Here is a 25687-nt window from a genome sequence, read left to right on the forward strand (position 1 = left end):
TCGTGCAAACGAAAAACTTCCCCTCAGAACCTTTACTGCCTTTTATATCACAGGCTACCACAACTCCAAACAAAGTAACTTATTACAGCAAGATGCACATTTGCCAGACTGACACCTCCGTTCCCTATTCATGCGATCCAGCTGTTCTGTGCACCATCATCAGCATCAAGCACCCTGTGGTGTGAAGAACAGGGTGTGACATGTTGTGGTGTGAGAGTCAGAAGCCTGATTCTCCGAGAGAGAGTGTAAAATGAAGACGCACATCAGAAAAAGAAGGTGGATTTTTCAAAATCAAATGTAAAGTGGAACATCCACAACTACTTTTTCCCAAAGGAACCAGGCTTTCTATTAGTCCAGAAATACACTGGGCTGGAGTGCTTGCTATGTAAGTTCTATCAACCTTGAAGGCATTTGTTGTTCTGTGTCAGTGGGAGGTGTCAAAAAAAAACCCCACAACACAACAGGCAATGCAAGGCAACTCATTCATTATAAAGCGTTCAACACATACCACAAAACCATGGCATATTCACAAAACTGTACTACTTCGGATGTTTGGAAAGCAGATAAAAATTGAAAAGGTTGACTTCATGGAATCTTTCAGAAGACTCACTGAGCCACGACTGCATTCACATTCACCTAGAAAAATGAACAATAAAAATTCTGGATATAAACTATGAAAAAGCCAGGAGTGTAAGAGGAAGTCCAGCTTGATCAGGTGTCAAATTATGCTTACTCTTAATTCTACTGCCCATTCTCAAGTGCATTTTTGTGAAACGTTATTCATCTACTGATTTAATTCCTGGTTTAGATCAAGTTAATTTTATCAATGCCAAACTCAGTCAGCTAAATCGTACTATTTATTTTTAATAGCTTTGATGCAATACATTTTTATTGCTGAGATAACTATTGATTAAAGCCTCTGCCTCCACCCTTTTTGATTGCCTCATGTAATTAGGAAGTCTAATAAGAGTATGAAGTACAAATAACCTTCTATATTTGCATGTAGACCTGTGAATGACCTTTACAAATTGAATATATTTCAAAATACGACTGCCCTTGAGGTGAAGGACAGCAAATAAACAGGAAGCCAGTAGACATGTCAAGGCATAAAAAAGGAAGATCCTACAAAGTGCTGTGAAGTAGCACGATATCTTCAAGGTCTGGACAAGGAATCCAGTGAATCAAGTCTGACCTGCCCTGCCTAATGCAGAAAGCTAAGTTTATACCATTTAAGAGGAAATTCTCCTGATATTTTGAACCGCAATTTGAAGCTTTTTAAGCAATCCAGCAATTCCAAAAAATCCAATCCTACAGAAAGCTGTAAGATGCGGATGGGTAGTCACAAAGCTACACTAAAATATTCATGGGTTTATGTAAGTGCAGAAGCACAATCCCAGCGAGAGCAAGCGCAAAGTCAGGCCCAGGGCTTTCAAACAGGCAGAGAAGATTGGCCGTAACTGACCAGACCATTTATCCATAGGAGCCAACATCCTTTCAGCAGCAACTGCCAACACTTGTTGACTCAGCTGGGAGTATAAAGAAGAGGAATGTCTGATGAAATTTTTTTCCATATTTTCTGAAAAACCAAAGATCGGATTTGTCACAGATACAATTTCATTTGTTGGATAATCTCCCAAGTGACATTATAACAACATCAAATGACATCTGGCTTTTATGGAATGGTTGATTAGACTAATTACAAGTGCAAACAAGAGAACTTTAAATATATTCCATGAATGGATGCAGAATATATTATCAGATAAAGCATTTTTTATTCATAAAATAAATTTTTTATTCAATTTAGCCAAAAAATTGTTCAGTCTACTTTATAAAGTCTGATAAATCAGGTTTGGAAAGCACCAAGCAGGTCCATTTTCCTTCTCTCGCCTAGGGCAGGATGCATTACTCATTTACTATACTGTACTATGTTTTCTAGCCCTGTCTCATTTTAAACACAGCTTCAGAGATAAGAAGCATCCCACACTTCCCTTGGGAAACTGCTCCAAAATAGTACAGAGGTTTATTTCTGACATTTAATATAATCTCTCCTCCTCAGCTTCCTCCCATTACACTCACTGTCACCTTCTAACAGAGTTTGAAAATAAGCAGACACGGATTTTCTGAAATCTTGTTTAAGTTTTGGACACTGTCATCTGTATTCTGTTAAAAACACGTTACACCACCCAAAGCCTATCCTGACTTATTTCTAAAATGCCACCCCCAAAGTCACACTGCCAGACTTACTGCCACTTTCCCCTCTCAAGGAACTCCAGTGAAAAAGGAAATTAATATCTTTCTCCTACAGCCATGGCTGGGAAAGGCTACAGAAATATGACAGCAGTCAAGATATTTTTGCGTAGCCCTTCATCAGTCCCAAGCAAATTCACCTACTAGAGATCTTTGCTGATCTGTAACAGTGGAGGAAAAGTTAGTGTCTATTTCTCACATCAAAATGGAGTATCCTGCTATATGAGTAAAGTTGGTTTTCCAAAGGAAATCTGATATATCATGTACTCTATGACGCAGATTCATTTGACAATGGTATCCAATCATAATAAGAAAATAATTATTTCAATGAAACAAAGGTGAAACAGGTTATGAGGAGATGTGCTGAATACCATTAGCTGAGCTCCCTGACTGTATAGTTGCTGCATACTGTACTGCATGTTACATAGCAAAAACCCTGCTTTTTACATCTGATGGACAAGAAAATGGAGTTGCTCTCTCCAGATTGCGAGTACAAGTGAAGTTAAGAGATAAAAGAAGAGTTACAATGACTTTTGATGTGGAGGATTTATAAGAACTTACTCCACCATGTAACTTACTCAAAATGCCATCTTTAAAACAGCACACAAGCTCTAGGATACATTTCTCCACTGTGCAAATGCTTATGGAAAACAGAAGTGAAAAGCTCTTTAATATATAACTGTTCTATAAGCTTCTGATGTGCCACAGGGAAAACCTGCTTCTGCTCTGTTTGTTTGATAACTGCTTACCTTACAGAGGATATGAAAGCACTTTAGTGTACCAAGAGTTGCACAAAAGACTACAGTAAAATGCAGCATTTATTTACAAAAACTACAAAATCATCAGATAAATTAACAGTCAGTAAGGGCTAAATAGCCTATATATAATATATTCTTGGTCCAAAGTAAAAATCATTGTACTGTTGCCCGTGGAGCAACTATGAAGGAGATTATGATCTGAGATTATCTTCTCCCCAGGTTAGAAATAGTCTATCACACTCAGGCTCAATCTTAAAAGTAGTTAGGGTTTCTTGGCACTATTGATTTTATTATAGAAGTTTTCCAGATCTTCACAACTCCGAAGTTCGACACCTTTTATCACATCACATTACATCTACTTAGTTCATTCCAAATAAAACAATATTTTCTATTATTATAAAAAAATCTAGATGGTTTGAAGTTGCTTAAGTTGCTGTCACCACAGACACAAAAAAAGACTACAAAGAGATAATTTAATTTAATTTAATCATAGGAAAATTAACTAACAAAATAGGCAACTCGAGCCATTCTTCTACCATATCATGCTGCAACTTTAGAAAAATCAGTTTTCTTATTTGACCTACCTGGACTAACAACCCAACTGAGTTCACGGAATAAGATCCTTACACAGAAAAAAATTGAATCTCAATACGAACTCCACCAAAATTAGGAGGAGGATGACAAAGTGAGTCTCTTAATCTGGCAGATCTCAAGTATGGACCTAGATAGTCAACTATTTCTAAAGGACACTTTTCTGTTATGGCCCTTATGTAACTTCTAAGGCCACGCAAATTAACAGCTTTCGTACATAAAGTCTTTTGAATATCCAAAAGCTGAAAGCACTGATGCCCTCTTTGAGTCTTGAAAAGGAGATATGTAACCTTTAAATAGAATTGTCTTATTATCCAGCATGGTTTAGTTTCCTTGGAAACTGTAAGACATGCCTATAGGAACGGAGTGTAACTATTGGTCTTGGTGACCTTTACTGCTTACTTTTACCACACCACATGTTGAAGTGAAAATATAATAGACTACAACAGAAAAATATATGAATGGAAATCTGTCACATACAAATGGCAGCAAAGAGAATCTAGCTTTGAGCTATAAATACATAAAGGTCTCAAGGGTACATATGCAAGCAAAAATGCCGCAGCTAGTAGCTGACATAATGTCATTTTCTTGAGACAGGACAGAAAGTCCATAAAATATGAGAATAAAGAGAAAAACAAAAAACCAGCACACTATGAATCCTTTGCATTGGGCAGAAGAGTATCAGACAGAACTTGCATAAAGAGTGCAGGGTTTGATCTCACTTTCCCTAACAGAATTTTTTTCCAATTAATATCTCTTTACCACAATGAAACTAGCATGATGAGATCTATAAAGTTTTCTCTATCTGAAGCATGGTCTTTTAAATTTTGACAGCATGAGCTCTGAGATCAGAATAAGCTTAAAGGGAATGACTGTAAATTTTCAGAATCATTGCGGAGTCAGAGGACAGACTGGTACCAGATTTGGGGTGAATTGATGGCCCACTAAACTTTTACATTAGTTTTCTTAGGAAGACAGAATTTCACTTTAAAAAACAAACAAAAAAAAGAAAGAAAGTGAAAACTGACAAAACTAAGAATTTTGAAACTTTCAATCTTTTTTATGTGAAAGGAGATGAAAAAGGGTACTGCTAAAATAAAAATCAAGCAAAATATGACTGCCCAACCTTTTTTCCCAGGAAGACAGGCTAACTTTATATGCACCACCTTCAAAAACCACACAGGGTAAAGTGAACAAATGATCTGGCTGACTGTAACGGCTAAGAGAGGTATCTAACATGTCTTAATGTCCCTTATCATTTAAAGTTCCTCCATACATGGCAACTTTGATACTAGTTTCTAATACAGAAGCACTTTCTTCATATAAAATTCTTAAACCGGACTGTTTTGGGAAAGATTGGAACTACAGAAATGGAAGCCGTGTTTCCAAGTTTGAGATGTTTTAGCTCTCTAGATCTACCACTCAGGGGACAATCTTAAGTTATCACCTGTTAAGTATTTTTACTTAATCTTGCCATTCCCACTGGCTTTTCACTGCATTTTCATGCCTCCTTGTTTCAAGTAAGGCTGCATGCAGAAATACAAGTATGCTCAGAAATACAAATATGCTCAGGAGTACTCCAAAAGATCAAGCTCTAAGTGAATTTGATATTTGAAAGCTTGCTCATATCTACCCTTGACATATTCTGTGAATTCTTTGATGCACAATTATGGGCTGTGATATATTCATCTGTATTTATACACTGGTACAGGCACATTGTACTCATAAAATAATACTGACAAATTAAAAGTTATACCATGTAATAAAAACAGTATTGAAGTGGGAAATTGTAAAATAATCAAAGAGAAGCATATACCACCTGCGAAAGACTGAGGAACTTCTCGAAGGTAAAAAGCCTTACTGACATAGGAGAAGAAAAAGAAAAAAGACTTCATGCAATTTTATAAGCTCCAATGATTTAAATTCAAAAGCTATAGAGCGTAGCTTGGAAGATCAACCAAGCAAGTCTTTTATGAGAAAGTCTTCTCTGGGAAAACACCTCCTGGAGGCTAACAAGCACTTAAGGGCTTCCAGCAACCTGTCTAAAGGTTTTGTCATCAATGGGTGTGGACTCAGTAATCTAGAGACAAGTCTGTTCCAGTGTTTTTGCAGCATTTGTTATGAAATTCATAGCCAGGCTGAAGGCCCAGAAAGGCTCAGTTGTCAACCATCTAAAACTCACATGCTCAAATTGGAACTCTGTATGTTCCCCAGAGACTGGGTCGATTTCCCTTAAGTGTATGCACAGATAGTCACAGCAATGAAGTATGAAAGATAAGAATAGATCCCAAGTTGAATTAGACACATGTCAAAGACATGGCCAAATTTCAAAGTGAAGAACTGCATGCTGATGCATTGAGTCAGGCTATGTACACTTTGGGGCACTCTGATGGAATGATAGAGTAACTCAGGGCAGAAGGGACCTCAGGAGGTCTCATAACCCAGCCTCCAGCTCCCAGCAGGGTCACCAGGTCGTTTGAGACTTTACCCAGTCAGGCTTTGAGAAACTCCAGTGATGGAGCCTGCATTGCCCCTGTGAGTAGGCTGCTCCAAGGCTTAGCTTTCCTTGTGGTAAACCTTATGAGCAGTCAGAACTGCTCTTATTTATTTATGCCCCTTTAGTCATGTCCTCCCACTCTCTATCTTAAAAACACGGTTTTAAAGAATTCATCTCTGTCCAAAGTTTACCTTTGCATTTAAAAACACAATACTTCAAACAGTGTTCAAACCTATATACCGAAAGATATGCCTTGAGTACAGAATAATTTCCCCTTTAATATCCAATACTTATCCTGGGTCTTGTGGCTCAGCTGGTAGAGTATCTGAACTGCTGCAAGAGGGTTCCAGAATAGTTGCTGCTTAGGTCACCTATTTTCCCAAGAAAAAGCTGGATGCTAATGCCAAGAGATGAGCCAGTATCACATACAAAGTGCTCCAAAGGCAAGTTAAATCACTTAGTAACTTTCTGCATAATAGAAGCAAGAGCAGATGGATATATTTTTCATTCAAAAATTGCTTCATGGAGAAGTGATTATCTAATTTTATTAATGTGCCTGTACACATGGATAGTGCCTTTTCCCCCTATCCTGTTTCTTTCTGTATAACATTGTGATACATTACCATCCCTTTTGAATTCTGACACAGATGACATGGATGAAAATTGCACATCTCAATGAGATTGTGCTGCTGAAATTGAGATAACCGATGCACAAATGTTTTTTTCTTTTCCCACAGCTAATTAAAATTCCAGGGTTTAGGTAACTGTTATCATGTGCAGACAGAGATAAATAGATGAATACATAGAAAGCTCTGTGTAACAGATACATGGAATAACTTTAGAAGACAAGAGAGGGCAGAATTAATAGTTCTTCTCAAATTGATAACAGTCCCCAAAATGCCAGCAGTGCTTTGCCTCTGCACCCAACACATCCTTTTATTTATGCATCTGTAGTCAAAAAAAGGAAAGCTAATTTTAAAATCTACTGAAGAAAGGTTTAAATTTCTTCAAAAGAGCTTTTAGAATACTAAACAGGCCTATAGATGGAGATCCAATTTGAAGGAAATTTTCTGTTCTTTTACTGGTCCTCAGTATCAATGTATTTAACTTGAAAAACGTACATACATTATATCTGAGTGTAATTATATGATTATAGACATCTCATGCCCATGGACTCTTGTGCACAAATAGTTCTAGTTTATAAATAAAGATAAGAATTTGGGTAGGACAGCTGGGACTTGAGAGAAGCATTTACGAACTAGCATGTGATTTTTCAAAAAGTCTTAAGCTGCATTCAAATAAAGCAGCTGTAAGTTCAGGTGCTGAGCCAAATTTTACCCAATGTCTCTTTGTCTAAAAAAGCGAAACAAACACTTACCATAAAAGCATGATGAACATTATTTAACTTTTTCTTTTGTGGAAGGGAAGCCGCACAGCAATAAAAGGCAAAGAACCATCTTCACTTTCAAAACACACCCATCAGTTAAGCAAACTTCCTAAAATAATCGGGACTTGATTCCTATCTCCTCTGGAGTCAGAATAAATTCAGAAATTACACCCTTTCATCACTATTTTTGTCTTTCTTTTCCTTTCAGCAGTAGGATGCAAGCAGAGACTACACGTATCAGTTTAGTTAAAAAGCCAAAGCACATTTAAACAAACACATTTTCTTTTAACATCTGAATTGTCAATGTGTAAAATTAATGTATTTTGCTTGTAGAATTCCCATAAGTAATTTATTTTTTATTAAGAAACAGTTCTCTTGCATCATATTACAAAGGGTCAAGATTGAAACCACCAGTGTAATATTTACTTGAACACAAGTTCCTTTAGGGGGAAAAATAAAACAAAAACGAAACCCAAACAAGATTAGTTTTAAATGAAGTAGCTGAAGACAAAGTAAGTAAATTAGTTTGGGGATTTACCTGTCACTAGTGGAGAGTGTTCTTACAGAAAACAAATCAGAAGACTGAAGCATTTAGAGGGCAGACACGTTCCTCTTCAATTCGCTGTTTTATCAATCACAGTTTTTGAGTTGCTTTTCCATACTAGTTTAAACTTAAGAAATAAGATGGCAACTGCCGTAATAACCACTGCAGAACAAAAGGTGTAGTAGGAAAATTTCATTCCCTAATAAAGCAATGTCCCAAGAAACATGTTCCACAAGCAATCCTGTTCTTTGATTAATATTATGGCTCATCTTACAGTCTGCCACAGACCCTAGTGTTGCCTTTCTCCATGCTGACAGTCACAAAGAAATGGCTTTCTACTATATTAGACAGTTTAAAAAGGGGGCACAGGGTCATATTGATCTTGCAAGATAGAAATAAAAGACAGATTTCCCCCTTATGATATTTTGACTCAAAATTACATTGGAAATACCAGCAAAAAAAAGCAATTCCCAGTACATGTTAAAAAAAAAGAAAATTAAACTACATTAATTTATGGATTAAGATTCCTTCTTTCTCAACAAGGATAATAAACATATGCAACATGACTGACTTCCTTATCAACAGAAGAAAAAATTTTACTCAGGCCCAGCCGCACATTAACGTGTGAAAGCATTTGTGATGAACGACATTGTATTGCACTTTCAACTGCGCTCCTAGCATACTATCCAAGAAATAAATCCTCTTATTCGCTTCTTTATATGTTGCATACATAAGAAGAAAGAACAGCAAGATTAAAACTCCAATAAAAGATGAAGTAATGCCTTAAAAGAAGGGATTCACATCTGTTTATTGTTTTGGAATAGGCTGTATGCAAACATTTTAATTCTTTAAGGCAGTTTCTATCAATTATTTTGTTCAAGTAGTTGGATTCTACTGACTACAAACTAGTAGGCAGTAGATCTAATGTTACAGCACACAAAGGAGTAATGCTATTTACATATATCTGAGCATACACCATGGAGTATGTAATTTTTCATAGATGCTCATGTATTGAGATTTCTAGAAAAACAGACAATTTAAAACAAAATCTGTACCAAGACAGAGGAAGTAATAATCTCATTTTTACACTAACCTTTAGGATAAAAAAGTCCAGAGCTGTAGCAGGTGACAGCCATCTCAGAGACACAAGGGGAAGCACATCATCCCACCTCCTCTTTCAAAATCAGCCAGCATAGGTCTAAGGAAAAAGAGCTGTTAAGTGGACTTCGTCATTATTCTTTGCTCTGCTCCCTTGACTCTGTTGTCTGAATTTCCAAGGCCACCTTTTCTGTCAGTCATGGCAGATGACCCTCTGCCCTCACTCATACTACTATCTGTTAGCAGCAATACTACATCAGACAGCTTTATATTATTCATCTGTATTTTGTTAGGTCATACCACCTACAATATATTTACTGCTATTATTTTTTCTTCTCCCATATGCATCTGATGGGACTAGGATGTTCCCTTTCATACAGACTAGTTTCACTACGTATTTTGGACTGCTAAAATCATTCAACCAGAGGGTTATTTTTTTTTGCACTATTTCAGTGCAAAGCTCTGCTCTAAACCATCATCATACAAACATTTGCAACTCTCAGTTAACACCTTTCAAGAAATACTTTCCTAGTTAGTAAAAGAGCATCCAAATTAAGATTTTCATGTGGCTTGCAGCTTTACTGCTAGTGCTTCATAGGGCAGCAAACCAAAACTCCAGCATCAATGGCTTTCCAAAACTAACCATGCATTATTACAAAGATGGAAAAACTTAAGTCCCAATATTAGTTGATATATCTCAAAGCATACAGGCATCCAAAACACCCATCAGAGACGTTATACAATATAGTCTGAATTTTGAAGGCATAGACAAATACCATTTTCAGTAGCCAGGGATGGAAGATGAAAACTACACTGAATAATCATGTATCTTCGTGGCACAAATAGTAACATATCTTAATATCTACCCAGTAGTTCACTTAAAAATGAAGCCAGAAGTCATTCACAGTTAAACAATCCTAGATCTCAACACAATAAGACTTTTCCCACCCCATCTAGCTAATTAGCTTTGTAACTGCTGCAGCACTTTGTTCTTGTGATGGCTTCAGTTTACTCTAAAAAAGCAAACAAGGTCAAAAGCACAAAATCTAACCATCACTACAAAATGAATATGCAAGCTGAACACAAGGGAGAACATAGGAAGCCAAAACAGAATCAGGCTTCAACAAGGTAACTTGGCAGCACAAAATAAGGGGACTCCAAGCCTCGCTGCATCACTCTCCTGGCAAACCAGCTGGCTTATGTCTCCCTCTTCACAGCATAAACACATTCTTCCCAATATGACTCTAAATCAAGTTCCTGAACAATTAGCTTTAAAAGTACTGTCTACACAACACAACTTTTGATGAAGCAAAACACACTTTCTAAAAATCATTTGAGAAGTATAAAGCAAATTAAGTATTTTTTTCTCTCTGCCAGTCATAAGACACTGACAGCACTCAGCTTGAAGCCAGGCTTAAACCATTGAAAACGTTTTGCTTCATTTATCCTTTTGCAGGAATGTGCTACTGCACTTTAGTGTCTTGCAAGGAAGAGTATCTATAGTAAAAGCTGGCATTTTGCAATAAAAGCCCAGCCCATTAGACACACACATTCCATTAAAAGGCACAGTTCAAATACTTTTTTGTCTGTATATACAGTTTATCCGCATTAAAAGCTGTCAGTGTGAAAACTGTATCAAAGCCTAACCAGACTCTCAATCTGACACTTGTTCTGTGCCAGAAAACATTCTAGACTTCCATGCAGACAAGTACAACTACACATCTTTGCTAGAATGGCCCTGATAATCTGCATTAGTAAAGTCATCTCAGAATGGAGTGATTATTTGCATCCATACTCCAGAATGACACATTATAACTTTCTATCTACAGATCCTTTACATCCTATTTTCAGGAAAAAGGAAATCACCGATTTGTCCTCTATCTGAAGAGCCATGAACTGATCACTAATAGCAGTTACTTGTGAGGTCTTGACAAGAACAATCTCTCTTTTAAGGGAGCACAGCAATGACAGTGGCTCTTAAGAATCTCATGGCAAGCATGTTTGGGCATGGAAGCTGCTACTTTTAGAACAGAAGAAAATATGAAGGAAACCATCTGAATGCCCAACTTCCTGCTAGAAAACTACTGGCGCTGTGTGAAACTCTTTGCTCTTTATTTTACTCTTCAGTATTACCAGACAATACCTTGACAGGCTGGCACAAAGAGCAGCAAAGAGCGTCAACACTGATGCTGCATTTTCTACATTTGCTATGCTAACTCAGTACTGGAAAGACCAAGCATGTTCCAAAGGCTCTGCAAAATTTCATCCTCCACCAAAACACCAGAGGTAGTCCAAAGAAGGTGCTGTATGACCATTTTGCAGAAAACGCACAGAAGTGGAAAAAGACTAGAAAACCAAGGCATGACCTGTTTGCATAACACCATTTCCTAGGGACAGTGCATCAGGGTAGCAAATAGAAAGGCTCTGCGGAACCACAGCACAACAACATTTTGTTATGATTACAGAAGGGAAAAATCACGCTCTCAGCGATGCAGCAGCTCCGCAGAAGTCACCACTTAGCAGTTGACACAAGTGGGACATGGCTCGGTATGAACTGCTTATGTTACGGGGTGACAACACAGTAGTAGGGACTAAGCTGTACTGTTGGTCCCTTATTCAGGCAGATCTCAGCATGTAAGAAAAGATCTTAAGAGTCTCACTTGACATTCCCAAGCACTACTATGGATAACTATCCCAGCAGTCTGTTGATGATGCAGCAGCCAGACCATCGCATCAGAGAGCTGGAAGCCTTGTCTGCATCGCAGAATTTTTTAGAAATTAGGATGTACTTGAGATAAGATTACGGTATGCAAGGTCACAGAAGCACAGTCCATATCACTTTGCCTGGTAGCCTGCAATAACCCCTAAAGAGAGTGAATCTGAGGACAGGGTGTCCAGAATGCCTCCAGAAACACATAGGAACATCCCAAGTAAGCTGTCTGCACCAAACCTCCATGAGACAATGTAGCTGGTCATGGAATTTGTCCCCAAGAAAACCACCAGGAAGGTGTTAAGAAAGGAATGTAGCTATGGATCTGTTGTACAAACTTTTCTCCATGATCTGATGCCTTCAGTGGTACAAAATATCAGCAAATGTAGTAACAACCAGGGCACAGGCATTTTTTCTGTCAGTTCTAAAGGAGGTCAGTGAGAAGGTTAGGGTCTTTCATGCTCTGTTATCTTTTTTCTTCTGTAAGAATAGTATCATAAGCATAAAGATGATTCCAAGTGGAATCCTAAACCCCCAAATTCTTCTTTCCAAAATGGGAACTCTTGAAAAGCAGCCAGCTGATAAAACTGCAGTTTTTAAAGCCAACAAGCTTTTTGGCAGTCTGAGAGCTTGCACGCACAATTACAGCCAAGACAACATCTGCATGTAGGTTATAAAAATCAAAACTAAAACGTGGCGATAGGCTAGCCACCACAGTGAGAAGAATTGTACAGGAACACGGTCATAAGTTGTTTGCCAAACTCATTTCCAGAAAATCACCATATTCTCAACTCCCCAAAAGCTTACAGAACACCAGCTTTCTCTATGCTAACTGTTACATGAACTGGCCCATTGATTTTGTATTTTATTTCTACAATCCCCTGCTGAAAAACTCTTTCACTAATAAAACCAGTTTCATGACAGACTTGAAGTGATCTGAAATTGACTGCAAAACACAAGTAAACTGTCCTTGCCCTGAAAAAAAGAGGTATGATTATCTCAAGTATGCCTTTTGCAGTAGCGTTAAACAAACTGAGGGTCTGAACTAACTTAAGAGTAATTTAAGAGATATAGCATGAGAGTCCTTCTTTAGGGAGATTCTCCTCATCCACAAGTGCACTGAATTTTTCTGTCACAATTTGATTACGCGTAGTCAGGTGCCCTGTGCGCCCTGGCATGCGGTAATCCAATACATCAGCTGCGGAACCATGACCTGATCCTTCTTGCATTTAGCATGTGATTGGAATCATTGCAGCATCACGAGAGAGAGATTTGGGTGCCCTCCCGTATTTCTCTCCGATTTTATTTTGAAAAAGACTTACTGTGTTGAAATGTGTGCTTAAGTCTAGTAGCCTGAGAGAAGAAGTGCCTTCCCAGGAACAGCCTCACAAATGAAATCCAATTCTCACTGCTGCTCAGTGCCCAGCAGGGCTGCATGTGACATCTCATACTACAGCAGCTGCTTTGCACTTCAAGCAGCCTCGAGCTCTGCAGTTGCAAGATTCTGTTTATCGTAAAGGACATGAGTGTTGTGTCCTTAATATGACTCCTTAGCTATTACAAGAAAGGCATCTATATATCTTTGAAAAAATTCCTCAAAGTTATTACATATAGGTAGTTAATTGTTCCTATTGCAAAATGTAAATCATTATTACAACCTGAGAACCGACCTAAAATAAAATGTCCTTACTAACCATCACTGGAGGCACAATTACAAGCCTTTTATAACCATTTGTGGCTATTGAAAATGCCTTTTTTTTCCCCCAGATTTTTTTCAGTGAAGTACTCAAACTGTCCAATTTTCTGCAGATGTGCTAACTAAAAGTAGCTTCCTCCTCCTCAGGCTCTGAATTTTTCCTCTGAAGTCTGATATCTCCTATTCCGTCAGAATCACAAACTGGTATCTATATCTAAGCATTTTAGCTGATATCTGTATCTTATCCTTTTACCCAGTGAATATTCAGTGTAAAATACATAAACAAGTTTTGGAGGAAGGACTGGAAACCAGGCCTGCTCTCTTCCAGGTAAATACTTTCATCACTGGGATATGGGTTCAGGCATCCTTCCCTCTCTAGCCCATGCAACCCTGCCCTTATTTTCTGCACAGAGACACAGCTTTAACAGGATCAGCAAGTCTTACCACACCTCACCTCTGAACACCAATCCCACCCAAAAAGGGCATACTATCTGATAAGGAGAGTTTTCTGGAAGCTTGAGAAACATATCTGAAATTCATCAAAGTTTGAGGTAAAAAAGGCAATTGAATTGGGTTTCACATACATAAGACCATGGCAAGCATGGAGACATGGGCTTTTCCGTACTTCTTCAGGATCATCAATGGAATAGACATCTTTCCAGTCCTTTGTACCCCTGTTCCAGCATCTATCAATTTTACTTCTGTCTCCTGACACAGTTCTCTCTCATTTTATAATCCACTATGGACTAAGTGTACAACTTTTATTTTTTTCACAATTTTTGCCTAACCAAATCCAATTCCTGAATTTTAGCCCCAGCATGAAATCACTCACCAACTCCACCAGGACCTTTCCCACAAGACTAACCTCAAAATGTTCTCCCAGGAAAACAGGGAAAGCATACCATGACACATGGGAGAGAAAGGCACAGGACACGTGCTTTACAGAAGACAAAACAGGATGCCAAAGATTTCTGTGGACATAGATAGTGTATCTTCTGCTCTGAATAATTAAACATAAATGTGATGCTCTCCTCATGCCTGCTCCAGATTAAATTTGTGGTTAAGTGATCTAGCAGTGCACAAATCCATTATTAATGACCGTGAAACCGTTTGTGGCTTGAGTTATTTTATGTATCTAACCTCCTTAGTAGTTGAGTACAGAGCCCATTAAAAAAACCAAAAGAAATACTTCATTGACTGTAGTAAATTCTGAAAGAAAGAAAAAAATCACATATGAATAAAAATATTTGAAAATACTGGAAATTTCATTATTAAAGCTGATTATTCAGCTGGAAATGAAGAAATTTTTTAAAAGAAAGTACATATCAATGCAACCAACTCTAATTGGCTCTTTTGCCCAAAACCAATTCTAATTCATAGTAGCTGCAACATATTCAGTAATTACAGCCATTTAAAAGAGCATATATTATACCCGTCTATCATTTAAAAAAAAAAACTGAGAATGATAGTTACAGAACTTCATTCTGACTTCTACACTCATTTAAGACATACGTCTAAAATGACCTAAAGCAGAAGAATCTTCTGATGGAAAAGGTACTAAAATTAACACTATGAAAATATGAATTCAATATCCAGCTTTGCCACCAAGTTCCCCCCTGACCCTATTCTCTCCATCTGTGCAAGAAGAATCTTTCTCTTTCAATTGCTCTGTGTAGTTAGACTTCATGCTCTTTCAGATATGGCCTACCCATATAGTCCAGATGTATAGTGCCACACAGAGCAGGACTCTGGCTCTTAAAGGACTTGCTGAGCGCTACCAGAATACATTAGAAGTCATGTATTCTTCATGTATCTAGGCAGTAAACATCTAGAGCTTCCCCCTATAATTCAAAACTAATTAAGAAACGTAGGTCAAAAGGCATGCATTCTGCTTGCTGATATGCAAGCTAGGCCATTTAAAGTAAATAAATTTTCTGAGAAGGTTCCTTCTACATCATGTTCTTTGACACAAGAAACAAGAAAGGTAGTAAAACAAAATAAAACCTTGTAAAAATGTATGTTCTCTTCTTAAAGGAACTTCTAATAGGTTTACTGACTAAGCAGAAGGCCATATACTATAACCAATGCATAGGGGCCTTGGAGGACTTAAGTCTTCTAAATAATACTACATGATGTATTTTCCCACATGCCCCAGAACACACACAACATAAAATAACTCTTTGGAAGTTCACTCAGCTGAACACAGTAGTCTAGTCTATGGAAGATTTCCATCTGAAGATGCCCATTCCTACAAGTTGCGAAGCCACCTCTCTGTCCTTTAAAAAGAGCTTGGTCATATTCCCAAGAGAGAAACTGTAACATTCCAGATGACAAACCCCAGTATTTTTCCACAAGCCACTGCCCTGAATCAAAATAATAAATTAATCTCTTATTCTACATGTCAACTCACATCAAAATCATACTAGGAAGCTGAAAAAACAATGGAGATTCGAAAGATGACAGGGAACAATCAGAAATATTTCTGAAAAGTTTTCAGAAACTGCTATTTTCCATCAACCTAAGATCTGAGAGTCATTCTCCACCCTTGTACTTAGTTCCTTCTAGTGTCACAGACCCCAAGAGCAGTGTTACCTAGAACCTGACAAAGCCAGGTAAAGAGACTTGTCATGCTAATGAAGCAGTGTTAATCTGTTAATTACTATTTGTTGCCCACTCCATCATTCTTTTCAAGGAGTCTTTAAGCAATTTCTCAGGTCTATTAGGAAAAAATTAACTTACAGAGAGTGGCTGCCTTCTGGTTTCTTTGCAGTTTAGTACTTGTCCTCATTCACCATCTTTCTAAATTGTCTTTGGTAAAATTTGATCAGAATCAAACTTACAAGAAGGAATTTCAACATTAGTTGGAGAGATTACAGCAGTAAGAGATCTGCTTGAAAGCATCAAGAAAAGATCTGATGCTAATCAACATGCAATCCTTCAGTCAGATTGTGCTGACAAACATGGTGGAAATGTAGTTTTGCACACGTTTTTCCAAGCACTGGGTAATGCGTCAATTTGGTGGGAGTGGAGGTTGTTTTCTTAGCAGTTTCTTGATATTACTTATTTTTACAAGGAAAAAATGCTACAGTTGCCACAGCTGGCAGTGTGCTCAGGTGGCCAAGAAAGCCACTAGCATCCGAGCTTGAATCAGAAAGAATGTGGCCAGCAGGACTAGGGAAGCGATTGTCCCAATGTACTGGGCACTGGTGAGGCCACACCTTGAACACTGTGTTCAGTTCTGGGCCCCTCACTACAAGACAGACATTGAGGTGCTGGAGCATGTCCAAAGAAGAGCAACAAAGCTGGTGAAGGGTCTGGAGCACAAGTCTTATGAGGAGCAACTAAGAGAACTGGGGTTGTTTAGCCTTGGGAAAAAGGAGGCTCAGAGGAGACCTTACCACTCTCTACAACTACTTGAAAGGAGGTTGTAGCGAAGTGAGTGCTGGTCTCTTCTCCCAAGTACCAAGTGATAGGACAAGAGGAAATAGCCTCAAGTTGCACCAGGGAAGGTTTAGACTGGATATTAGGAAAAACTTCTTCACTAAAAGGGTTGTCAAGCATTGGAACAGGCTGCCCAGGGAAGTGGTTGAGTCACCATTCCTGGAGGTATTTAAAAGACCTGTAGATGTAGCGCTTAGGGAGATGGTTTAGTGGTCAACTTAGTAGTGTTAGGTTTATGGCTGGACTCTATCTTAACGGTCTTTTTCAACCTAAATGATTCTATGGTTCTATGATTCATACTGGGATCAGGAGAAACAACAGCCGCATAATAAAGGTCTGGATAATTACTCATTAATATGTGTTGGATGATGACTGTAAGAAACAAATACGTAAATTTATGTTTTGACTATGCCTTGAGAGATGTGAAAGGATGAGGTTATTTCTTTTCAGAAGCATTAATTAGCTACATCGTCCATTTTTCTCCACCAAACTTTGTTTATTTATGCATTATTTTTTGTGGGATAAAAGCAAACTAAACTTATGACAATTTGTGTCTATACAAATTGATAGCTACTTTTATAATGTCTCCCAACACTACAGTCAACCAGTTCCCATTAAGTGTCTTAGCAGACTAATATTACATTCTCCGTGTATTGTTAGGAGTAGCTCCTATCACTTCTATGATAGGCTGTGCCCAGGGAAAACAAAAACTCATAAAAGTCAGCTAATTTAAAGAGGACTTGTCTTGCTCCCTTTGAAGTTACTAGAAAAGCTACTGAGTACAACTATTGCAATTATTTTAAATACTCATTTCCTACTCTTATGAATATTAATGCATCTTCATTCTATCCAGATCATCTTATCAGTAATATAACTGATCCTTCTCTTGCCTACTGTTTTGAAAGACCTCTTTTGATCTTCATGAATACCCAACAGAATCGCTATGTCAGCCTGTGAAACCTTTGGAACACCGATGCTATCTTTCAACAAGTACCAACTGTCTCTGTAGAAATTATAGCACGACTTCTGAAAGAACAGGAAGCCCATGAGCCACAAAATCTTTAAGCTTTTCCTTAAAATAAATAAACTGCAGCGATGAAGTACTATAGTAGCTTTCAGCCTGTTTCAGCCATCTGTGGAACATTTATGCCCATTAAAGAGTCAGAGTCTGCATTTACTGCTCAATTAGAGGACACTGTTGATACACTGACATTTAGAAAAGGCAGATATATTGTAATTTTTTCAAATGTGAGCTGTTCAGGTTTGGTAATGCAAACCCTACATAGTCTTAAAGGAACTGATTTTCAAAGGTACTCAGAGATCCTACAAAAATTCTTTTAGGAGAAGCAAGAATAGAAATGTGAAGCAGTATTACACAAATACTGATGCTGATTTTCCCATAAAATGCCCAGCAGGTTCAAAAGAATGGACTGATACATCTACTCCAATCAAGTTCCCATAGAACAGATCAAATTGGACGTTTGCACAGTTTCAGTGCTCAGTGGCATGCCATGACAGTTTTATTTCACTTCTCCAGGTTGTTGAGCAAACAGAAAGCCTTTTGTAGACTCTTGCATGATGAAAAAATATGCTCTTTCTCCAAGAAGCCCTGCCACCTGGAAAAAGGCATGGCAGAAGCCCAGAGTTTGTCCTATATATCTACCAGGGCTGCAGGCAAAGGGTTAGGCCACTGACTGGGCCCTGGCATCAGCTTAAGCCAACTGCAGAGGACATGGAAAGCTTCTGAACACGACATGCAAAAACACCAAAGGCGAGGAGCTGACCACAGTCAAAGATAGCACCATGAAGAATGATGGGGCTTCACAGGTGATAACAGAGAAGTTACACGAAAAACACATGAATTCCGTCAGTAACCAAAGGAGAGTGCTGGGGACTTTCTGGAGAGCAGAGTTGTGCAAGGCCAGCAGCATTTAGGTAACCATATCAGTAACACCACAAAAGGCTGAGATTATCTAGCTAACGGTACCAAAAATGCCAAAACTACCTATAGATGCAGCAAAACTGGGACCAACTGAGAAAAAGTAAGATGGGCCAGTGAAGGGAAAAGACCGGCATGGAGAAATGAAAATATGTGGGCAGCAAGAACAAGGGCCAGGAAATGGGAAAAAGAATAATAAAGTACAAAAATCATGCTGCCTCGGAGTGCCTGCTAGGAAGCCTTGTGCTCGATCATCTCAGCCTAAATCAAGACAATAAAATACAACCTGTTGTTATGGTCATGTCACATAGCCCAAACCAACATCCATGGTTAGGTGACACAGGAGGAAAGGAGTACTCTTCCTGTCCAGCAAGGGAACACCCCAATGGACAGATCAAGCATGCTAGTATTGCTGCGACAGTGCCTGTTCCAGCAATGGTGCTACCCACCACCTTGTAAGACTATCACTTATTTAAAATACTACAGAGTGTCTTACAAGCCCTGACACTCTTAGTTAGGTAAACACTATTGTGGCAACTATTCCAATGTTGCTGAGTCCACCTACAATACAGAAACTAGCTAAAATATGCTGCTTTTATCCAGTGCCTGAGTTATCAGATGAACAGAAGTCTTAGAAAACTTACTACCCAAAATGAAACAGGAGCAAACACACTGAGAACAGCAAAATGCATTCACCAGACAGATTGAGAATTCAAAGCTCCCTTCAGAACAACTGGTGTTGCGTATTTGGTTTTGGGGTGGTTTTTTTTTGAACCAGTACATGTCTGAAATGCAAGCCAAGACTTGAAAGCATATTCTCATATGAAAAAAACACAAGTATTTGTGCCATAAAGTGCAAATTTTATTATAAATGTGATCTAGAGTTTGGAATTTCCTGCACTGCAAACAGAGGAGCCACACCATTACCTACTGTCAAAGAGCATGCCATGAACATAAAGACCCTGTTAGCTCAAGCACTTGTAAACAGGAGGAGGACTACTCCACATCCTTACAGCAGGATTTGAAAAGCAGTGTTAAGCTGCATTTGAGATACTCAGAACTAATTCAGGTAAAGATTAACATTTTGCCTCAATGGACAAAGCACATGACTAATTCAATATGTTATATTCATCACAGCACTGAGTTTAACTACTGGCTCAATTTAGAGCTCTACCATCCAGTTATATCTGACATATGGTTGTTGGCTGTTTATAAATGCCAATTTTAACACTCTCTGACTTGGATTTTTAGTAAGAACATATTTTGCTTTTCACTCTCAGAAGCAGAAAGAACTGCCACTGGCTGCCTGTGTATATTTGTAGTTATTTCACATTTTCCTCTACATTGCTGAGCATCCTGTTTTATGGAGCTTGTATAAAATACATGGGCAAGCATTTGCATCACAGGCCATGTAACTGCAGAACTGTTAGATACTAATAGGGAAAAGATCTTTTGATTTGAAAGATACTCTGCTCTCATTTTGCTCAGAAAGGTTCACTTTCCATAATGCAAGACTGCTATTGGCCAATAGCCTCTTATCAAATCATTTGCAATGCAGCAATGTAAGTGACAGATCTGTAACTCAGGCATACAGGGTTAACCGAAGAAGGTGTTTGTGTTTTTTTTTAATAAAAGAGAATACAATCCATTAAGTATGCCCAGAGTTTGTGCACACCCAACTATTTTAGGCTACCTAAGCAATGACATACAAACAGGCTCTGACACAGGGCCAGTCTTTAAAGGACCACCAGAACAAAGGACATGAAAGGCAGCTGGTTCTCCTCTAATCAGTGCACATAGCTATCAAGGCAATCATAGCCTCCACCAAGCATCCTCTAGTCACAACTCACTGATCAGCTGGGCCTGAGCTGAACAGGAAGACAAAAAGATCGAATCATACTTTAGCTTAAAGGCTGGCAGCCTGATCATGTTGGGGTCAGGAGGCTCGGGAAGTAGAAGTCTGGGAAAACATGGAAAGCTAAAGCAAACTTCTAAATTAATGGAGGAATATATGGAGCAACTCATAAAAAAGTTGTATATTGATAAAGTGTTTTTCTCTCTAAGAATAGTAACTATCTTCTGAGCTTCTGCGGTCATTTTTCCTATTAAGGCAACATAATAATATTAATATTTCATGTTTGATGGGACAAGAGTGTTTTCTGACAGTGCTTAGTTCAAGTGGAACAGTCATTTTATTGAAGCCCACCAAATGCCTTTCCAGTTAGGAAAAAAGGCAACTTTGTCACGTGTCCTTTCACTGCACTTTTCCAAGCCAAACAAAATCACAAACAGTCTAATGAGGCACCCTGCAGGCTTAGTCCTTTCAGGCACTGCAGAATCAGCTACATCTACTTAAATGCAGTTTTTAAAATAGCACTGAAACAGAAAAGCATTAAGGTATACCATCTCCACTCTGTTTGAGGAGCAGGAGTCATTCTAAATACACTGTAAAACAAACATGTATGCATCAGCATTGGGCACTGGAAACAATCTTCTCACATGGTAAAAAAACATCAGGATTTCTCCCAGGGTGTACTGCAGGGTTTTGAACCATCAATCTGGAAATACTGCACACAGACTTTTTGACGAAGTGAGCAGTGCTGCAGCCCCACTCAGCCTTTTCTTAAATGCTTTGTGCAACAACTGCTGCTAATAAATAGGTAAATAAATAAATGAAATAATCTGTTTTCTCATCTTTGATCTCCAACTCCCCAGACATTTTTCTTAGGTCCATGAAATTCAAACAAACCCAGAGATTGAGATCCTTTTGCATGTTGGAAAGACTGCAGATATTCAATAATCCTGAATTTAGTCATCAAGAAGCACCCTTAGGCAAACTTCACAGAGCTTCAGTGTTATTTTTAAAAAGCAGTGTACTTCTGAAACAAGAAACTGCTATGTACTAGTTGCCAAAAGTACATTATTAAGGAAAAAAGGAGTTAAGTCCTTGAAAGTAATGAGAAAGATTATTGCAACATGAAGCCACTCTCTTGAAACAGATTATATCTGGAAAAGAATTCAAGTCCCACTAGAAACCAATGGAAGCAAGTTTCAAAGAGATTGCAAAGTAATTTTCTTTCAAATTACTTAGTTATTTTAAATGTATTAAACCATTAAATTGACAGAACACATTTTAAGTTACAGAACTTCCTTTAAAGTAACTTTGAAATCAAATCTCACATGAATCAAGTATGGTCTAAAGGTTATTTAGTTTTAATTACCACATTAAAAAAACCCCAAGCCTTTATCTTTATATATGCAGTTGAATGTGTTAGAGTCCACTCTCTCATTCCATACTATTTCCTTATTTCTTGGTCATAACAACACTACTTGATCGAATGAAAAACTACTACACATTAACAATACAAGCTTCGATCTCCAGTAAAGCCAACGTGCAGAAAACAGGACTAGAGACACTGTGAAGAACTTTGAGAGCAGAACAAAAAATGACAAATTCATATGTATAAAAGTATCAGAAAACAAATGAATTTTGGGTTCATTCTTTCAAATATACCTAGTACCTTACACAATGCCAACCACTACTATTTTTCAAAAAAGTATTTCAGGTGGAAATATGTGCAAACACATCATTCTAGGACTTATGTTCATATACACACCCATCAAAGTAGCAGAAGGGTCTCCCATGTAAATCACTAAAAATAAGAGTTTAGTGTATCTTTCTTTTCTACCTATGCATGCTACAAACCAGTAAAAGACAGGCATCTTTTAATAACTTTTTGCAATCATACAGCAAAGGATCTCTTACAAGTGTATATTAAGTGACCTGAGCAGTTGTTGCTCACCAGCCTGGGCTGCGGCTCCAAGGATGTGGTTGCATCTTCCACAGCCAGGAGGAAATGGCCCACCTTTTGTAGGCAGGGCCTAAACCTTAATTAGGTCATTACAAGCCAGCTGGGTGATAGCCATAATTCCCCCTTTTTGTTTTACAGTTTTTTTGGTTTTCACAAAGGCTTTACGGTGAGCAGAGACCCAATTCATTCATTTCGACTCCAGCTCGCTTCCCTCTTTTGGGGTAGTGGCTTTACCTTCTTTATCGAAGGACTTCTCGCTCCAGCTCTAGCTCTTTTGGCTCTGGCGAGGGAGCCGGGGTCGAGGTCTTCAGGGTCTCTCATGAGAATCACATCAGGGTCACCAGTTGTTGCTCACCAGCCCAGGCTGCAGCTTCAAGGATACAGTTGCATCTTCCACAGCCAGGAGGAAATGGCCCGCCTTTTGTAGGCAGGGCCTAAACCTTAATTAGGTAATTACAAGCCAGCTGGGTGATAGCCATAAGCAGTGTCATTCCTGTCAGTGGCACCATTAGGAACAGCACTGAAGTTAATGAAACTCACAAGTTTAAGGCTGTTTTTTTACAACTTTCAGTCTGATTAAAGACCACTGACATGGAAACTAGTTAGCTCAGTGCAGAATTCTACATTTTCCTGTAACCCCTTTTGAGATCATTTGGGATAAAGGAGGTCGTTCCTATGACAAGCAGTTTCTTGGGCACCTGCAACTTCTGAGTCACTATGACACAAGCAATTCTTCAGTTTCTAAGTACTGCTTTAGCCATGTCTGAAAACATAAGGAGAATACGATCCAAGCTAGACATTCTAGCTACCTGAGTTAACATTAATTGATTGAGAGTATTCTATATTGGAATCAGGATTACCTGAAACAGACCGAAGATTACAGTTCAGTCTTGTTCTGATTCAAGAAGAATTTCGAAGTCCAGAACTTAAATACGAAATAGGCTTAGAATGTCTTATTACTCTGTTTTGGGTTAATAGCCTAGTTATGTTTCACTTACTTTCCTGTTTGCTGGACTTGATCTGTATCTTGAGCAGCATCACAGTTGTTTAAATAGTGCCAAGGAAAACACCAATACTTTTAAATCTTAAGTAGAAAGCCAAGCTTGTAAAGCTATTGTCAGCAGGCAAGCTTGGCTAACATCCCTTGGTTCAAAGCACTATGAAAATTTAAGTTGACTCAATTGTGCCTCTTACAGCATTAGCAGTAATCTAATCACTACACACAAGAATATCCACAAAATCTTAATGACAGCAAGTTTCTCTTGAAGCTCCTTGCAAATCTTTTAGGTTACTTAACATACTTATTCATGCAAAAACCAATGCAACTTCAACAATAAGGTCCAGCTTTTTACAGAGTTTGATTATTATTTTTAACAATTCCAATTGTACATATTCATCAGAGCAAGTGTGAGCTTTGCCTAGTGAATGGAGGCCATTTCTCACTTATTCCAGAGGGAGGCTAGTACACATTCTCCTCCCTACACATAAGAAGTCATACATCCCGTTAAATTCTGTCCATTTCACAAACATCTTGTCACAGCAAGCCAGCTTCATAATCTAAGTAAATTGATCACTTAGGGAAAAGTAAACACTAAACCCAGTAAGATAAACCATGCAATGACACTGGATTTACCTCTCAGCATGACAAATGCTACTTTATAATCAGTTACAGATTAGGATCACAGCACTGTAGAAACTTCCAAGTGTTCCTGCTGCACATTAGTAGAAATCAGATAATATATCCTGCATTATTTCCCCATATACACTATCAAATAAATTCATGTGAAAATGTCTGATACAAAATTTGACTGATAAAACCAAATTTCATTACATGCATTTTCTTTTGAGCTGGATAGGTTGGTATCAGAAACGTTAAGGAAATTTCCAACAAGAAAAAATTTCACTAGACAAAACCCACAGATTTTTCCATACTTTTAATATAGCTTCTGTCAAAAAAGGACTTCTTTGTGGAGAAGGAGAAATTTTAGTCATGTATATATGTGAGGACAAAGGTTGTGGCTTCTCTTCACCATTTAAAAACTTCTCCCTATGTCTCTGCATCAGTGTTTGACTGATGCTCGCCCCTGCCTCCACTGTGTTGATGTAATTGTGTGGGAAGTCGCGTTACAAACCACACAATTGAAATACTTGAGTTGAAGGTGTAAATCATCTTTCCAGAACGTAAGAGAAATGCTGAATAGGATTTACCATCATTCTCCTCCACCGTACATCATATGTCAAGCAGTGATTGATTTTTCCCAGGGATTCTCCAGTTTGATTTTTTTTGTGTTAAAAACTGGAGATAAATTTGGGGCAGACGCAGTGGGAATGGCTGTCTGAGAAATAGTATATGAACAGGGAAATAAGTATTCTTTAAAAAGTCACAAAACAGGAGTGTAGTAGGATTTCACCTGTGCTTAACTGGCAAAAATTAAATTCTAGGGCATACATAAGTTGCTTTGATAAATGACAGATCCTTCTATCACAAAGACAAGATGAGTGCTATAGACTTTCTGACTCATTTGCCTAGGAACAGTGGCAATCTCTTTTTATGCACTGAGTCAGCTAGAAAAAGAAAATTCCTAGGGTTCTATGTAAACAAAAAAACAAGTAGTCTCAAACAAATCAAGACTATCATTCTCTGGAACTATATGAAGATAACATCAGAAGAACACTGACAGGATAGCTGCAAAAAGAAGAGTTCAATCTCTTTTTGAGCTGTAAAAAAGTGACTAGAAATGCCAAAAGTTGATAGCTTTCCTGAAAGAGATTCCAAAACTTCTGAATTTATGTCAGTTGGTGTTTGCATTTCTAAAAGACCAAACACAAAGTTCTGAACTTACAGCCTAATTCTGCAACACTGCTTTCATGATCACTGTTTAATGAGAAAAGCCACAGAGAAAAGTTCAGAGGTACTTGCTGCAGAATATATAATGCAAAGTAACAACATAGACGACATAATAAAGT

The sequence above is a fragment of the Tauraco erythrolophus genome, chromosome 6 (genome assembly GCF_009769465.1).
Source record: "Tauraco erythrolophus isolate bTauEry1 chromosome 6, bTauEry1.pri, whole genome shotgun sequence".
In the NCBI taxonomy this organism is placed as follows: Eukaryota; Metazoa; Chordata; class Aves; order Musophagiformes; family Musophagidae; genus Tauraco; species Tauraco erythrolophus.